Raw genomic sequence first — 5,000 nt, 5'->3', positions numbered from 1 at the left:
CCCTATACATGCTGAAAGACTCTGCACACAATGAGAACCACACGTCAGCCAGACACTATCACACACTACTCTCTGCCTCTAACAGGCACACACACAATATCTAACCACCAGCATGGAAGAACATCCGGTGCATCCTCTCCGCCACATTACACAATCCACACTATCATAACCAGACCGGGAGGTCCACCCAGAAAACAGAATATCCCACCCTTCCGACATCCGCCATTGCTCAGCTAAGCCACGAACACCCACACATGTCCTACACAGGGGTGCACCCAACATCACAATACTGCCTCCTGTCACAGTACACAAACAATGGCAGGAATGAAAGACACAGATCTGCCACAACCTTGGAATCGGAGCGCCGCCTGTCATGAGCCACAAGTGCATCCTGACGTGACAAATCGGATGATCCCGCAGGCATGCACTTACGATAATCACTATCAACGAACCTGCCGCCCCCTCCCCCCCCAAAATACACCTTTCCCTACAACGTGTACCTTAACCTAAGCTATATTGTACCTTAACCTAAGCGATATTGTACCTTAACCTAAGGTATATCGTACCTTAACCTAACCTACATTGCGCCTTCACCTAACCTACGTTGTACCTTAACCTAACCTACGTTGTACCTTAACCTAACCTACGTTGTACCTTAACCTAACCTACGTTGTACCTTAACCTAACCTACGTTGTACCTTAACCTAACCTACGTTGTACCTTAACCTAACCTACGTTGTACCTTAACCTAACCTACGTTGTACCTTAACCTAACCTACGTTGTGCCTTAACCTAACCTACGTTGTGCCTTAACCTAACCTACGTTGTGCCTTAACCTAACCTACGTTGTGCCTTAACCTAACCTACGTTGTGCCTTAACCTAACCTACGTTGTGCCTTAACCTAACCTACGTTGTGCCTTAACCTAACCTATGTTGTGCCTTAACCTAACCTATGTTGTGCCTTAACCTAACCTATGTTGTGCCTTAACCTAACCTATGTTGTGCCTTAACCTAACCTATGTTGTGCCTTAACCTAACCTATGTTGTGCCTTAACCTAACCTATGTTGTGCCTTAACCTAACCTATGTTGTGCCTTAACCTAACCTATGTTGTGCCTTAACCTAACCTACGTTGTGCCTTAACCTAACCTACGTTGTGCCTTAACCTAACCTACGTTGTGCCTTAACCTAACCTACGTTGTGCCTTAACCTAACCTACGTTGTGCCTTAACCTAACCTACGTTGTGCCTTAACCTAACCTACGTTGTGCCTTAACCTAACCTACGTTGTGCCTTAACCTAACCTACGTTGTGCCTTAACCTAACCTACGTTGTGCCTTAACCTAACCTACGTTGTGCCTTAACCTAACCTACGTTGTGCCTTAACCTAACCTACGTTGTGCCTTAACCTAACCTACGTTGTGCCTTAACCTAACCTACGTTGTGCCTTAACCTAACCTACGTTGTGCCTTAACCTAACCTACGTTGTGCCTTAACCTAACCTACGTTGTGCCTTAACCTAACCTACGTTGTGCCTTAACCTAACCTACGTTGTGCCTTAACCTAACCTACGTTGTGCCTTAACCTAACCTACGTTGTGCCTTAACCTAACCTACGTTGTGCCTTAACCTAACCTATGTTGTGCCTTAACCTAACCTATGTTGTGCCTTAACCTAACCTATGTTGTGCCTTAACCTAACCTATGTTGTGCCTTAACCTAACCTATGTTGTGCCTTAACCTAACCTATGTTGTGCCTTAACCTAACCTATGTTGTGCCTTAACCTAACCTACGTTGTGCCTTAACCTAACCTACGTTGTGCCTTAACCTAACCCATATTGTACCTTAACCTAACCCATATTGTACCTTAACCTAACCCATATTGTACCTTAACCTAACCCATATTGTACCTTAACCTAACCCATATTGTACCTTAACGTAACCTAATTTGTGCCTTAACGTAACCTAATTTGTGCCTTAACGTAACCTAATTTGTGCCTTAACGTAACCTAATTTGTGCCTTAACGTAACCTAATTTGTGCCTTAACGTAACCTAATTTGTGCCTTAACGTAACCTAATTTGTGCCTTAACGTAACCTAATTTGTGCCTTAACGTAACCTAATTTGTGCCTTAACGTAACCTAATTTGTGCCTTAACGTAACCTAATTTGTGCCTTAACGTAACCTAATTTGTGCCTTAACGTAACCTAATTTGTGCCTTAACGTAACCTAATTTGTGCCTTAACGTAACCTAATTTGTGCCTTAACGTAACCTAATTTGTGCCTTAACGTAACCTAATTTGTGCCTTAACGTAACCTAATTTGTGCCTTAACGTAACCCATGTTGTGCCTTAACGTAACCCATGTTGTGCCTTAACGTAACCCAATTTGTGCCTTAACGTAACCCATGTTGTGCCTTAACCTAACCTATATTGTGCCTCAACCTAACCTATATTGCGCCTTAACCTGACGCACGTTGTCGCTGAACCTGCTCTGTAATTGTTATGCAACTCGTTAAATTAGTGTAGTGTTGCCTAACCGCAACCCTCGCAATATAGTTCGCTATTCGCACTGCCCGGTCCCCTGTGTATCGCGTCATGTTAAACACCTTGCAGGTGTTGCTGACTTTCCACATGCTCCTGCTATACACTGTAATGTGGATAGCAGCAGGACGTACATGCCCCCCCCCTTCCCCCCTGCCTTCGCAAGCTGGTCGTTGAGAAGTTTGCATGTTCAATGCCCTTCGCATGCCGACGTACTCAGCCTACGTTGTGGTACGGCCTGTCACCTGTCCGCCGATGTACGCAAAACCCACAAACTGTACTGCACATTGGTCCGTATGTACTGAATGATACATCGTGGCACATGTGTGACCGTACGACGACTGCGCCTAGCAACGGCAGACCATACAGTCCAAATATTGTGCACGCAGCTACGTGTCGTCTCCCTATAAGAGCTGGATTGCAGTGTGGTACGCCATTCAGACGTGTGGGAGGAACGGACGCCCTGGATGGCGATCAGCATGAGCAGTCTGTTGATGTAGTGGAGCGTGTATTCGGACGTAGTCGTCTCTTCTCACACACCGTGATAGCATGTTGCACCGCGTTCCACATCTGCGACATCCTGCAGAGGCCGGCTGACAGTCGTTCGCGCAATGGACACCGCATACGTACGGGGGCTACCTTCCACGTGTTCTCGAGGCGTGCACATGTTGTTGCGTCTATGTGGGCAGACGTAGTGTGTTGTGACACCTGACACAGGCATGCAATACTCGTTGCAAATGGCGATGGACGTCTACGTTTGCTGGTGACGTTACGCAAATGAACAACAGGTAACCCGTTGTGGTGCGGTTGTTCTCGCTAGAGGTGAATCAGTGTTGGCGACGATCGGTCGAGCTATTAACCGGTTGTTTCAGGGATACCCACCATGCCCACGAACGTGAAAGGGGACCCACCATGCCCACGAACGCGAAAGGGGATCTGGGTGTGAGGCGATACGCGGCGGTGGCTGGGTGGGACCGTCCCCGGCCGGTGAGGGGGGGCCGCCCGGCGTGCTGGCAGCGCGGTGCGTGGGCGCACGCGCTACAGCCGGCTGGTGGGGGCGGCCAGTGGCAGGCGCGCCGGCCGACGGACGCGGCAGGCGGCGCAGCTGCGCGCCGGCGCCCCCTGCTCGCGGCGCCTTGCGGCCAAAGTAGGTCCTCGCGGGCCCGGTGCGAAGCGCGGTGGCCATCTGCAGTGTGCTGGTCCGATTGAGGACTGTGTGCGCTGAGGATGCGCCGCCGCCCGGCGCTCGGCGCCGCGACGCCGTCTGCTGCTCGGTCGCCCCAGCGGTTCTCGCAGGTGGTTTGTATCGCAGCTGTGCGGACGTGTTGGCGCGTGCGCTGTGCTGGGAGAGTTCGCTTCGGCACCCAAGTGGGGCTTTTGTCCTTCTGTGGCGCTGGCGTTGGAGCTGCCGGTCACCGTAGGTGGCGCGTGTTGTCTCCCGCCGGCAATGCCACGACAGCACGCTCCCGGGCCTCTGTCGGCAGCGGCAAGCTCAGTTGGGAGCACGGGTGGTCGCACCTAAAGCGTCTACTCGCCTAACTCCGGGCGATTGCGCCTCTCTCGAACCCGACCAAGTACTTAGGACGGCGCTGCGCGCCGCCGGGACCTGAGAGGGTTTCGAGGTGTGTTGTGCAGGGGAGCTCAGCCTCCTCCTGTTTGCAGAATAATTGAGCGGACGCTTGCGTGTTCGCGCGGGCCCCCGGGACACACTCCCGGGCGGCCGGCTGCTCAGCTCTAGTTGACGCAGCTCCCTGGTTGATCCTGCCAGTAGTCATATGCTTGTCTCAAAGATTAAGCCATGCATGTCTCAGTACAAGCCGCATTAAGGTGAAACCGCGAATGGCTCATTAAATCAGTTATGGTTCCTTAGATCGTACCCACGTTACTTGGATAACTGTGGTAATTCTAGAGCTAATACATGCAAACAGAGTCCCGACCAGAGATGGAAGGGACGCTTTTATTAGATCAAAACCAATCGGTCGGCTCGTCCGGTCCGTTTGCCTTGGTGACTCTGAATAACTTTGGGCTGATCGCACGGTCCTCGTACCGGCGACGCATCTTTCAAATGTCTGCCTTATCAACTGTCGATGGTAGGTTCTGCGCCTACCATGGTTGTAACGGGTAACGGGGAATCAGGGTTCGATTCCGGAGAGGGAGCCTGAGAAACGGCTACCACATCCAAGGAAGGCAGCAGGCGCGCAAATTACCCACTCCCGGCACGGGGAGGTAGTGACGAAAAATAACGATACGGGACTCATCCGAGGCCCCGTAATCGGAATGAGTACACTTTAAATCCTTTAACGAGTATCTATTGGAGGGCAAGTCTGGTGCCAGCAGCCGCGGTAATTCCAGCTCCAATAGCGTATATTAAAGTTGTTGCGGTTAAAAAGCTCGTAGTTGGATTTGTGTCCCACGCTGTTGGTTCACCGCCCGTCGGTGTTTAACTGGCATGTATCGTG

The 5,000-nt window shown here is 50.9% G+C and overlaps 1 non-coding gene across 1 annotated transcript in view; it reads left to right on the top strand.

The window, feature by feature from the left end:
- Positions 1 to 4,289: 4,289 nt before the first annotated feature.
- The window catches only part of LOC126436145 (small subunit ribosomal RNA), a 1,909-nt gene continuing 1,198 nt past the window's right edge, over positions 4,290 to 5,000 (top strand). The window contains exon 1 of the ribosomal RNA XR_007580459.1: positions 4,290 to 5,000. This exon is cut by the window's right edge and continues 1,198 nt beyond it. This is a non-coding gene — a ribosomal RNA (small subunit ribosomal RNA).

Source organism: Schistocerca serialis, unplaced genomic scaffold (assembly GCF_023864345.2).
Source record: "Schistocerca serialis cubense isolate TAMUIC-IGC-003099 unplaced genomic scaffold, iqSchSeri2.2 HiC_scaffold_1228, whole genome shotgun sequence".
In the NCBI taxonomy this organism is placed as follows: Eukaryota; Metazoa; Arthropoda; class Insecta; order Orthoptera; family Acrididae; genus Schistocerca; species Schistocerca serialis.
Note: the sequence above shows the minus strand (reverse complement) of the source record. Positions and strands in the feature narration are given on the sequence as shown.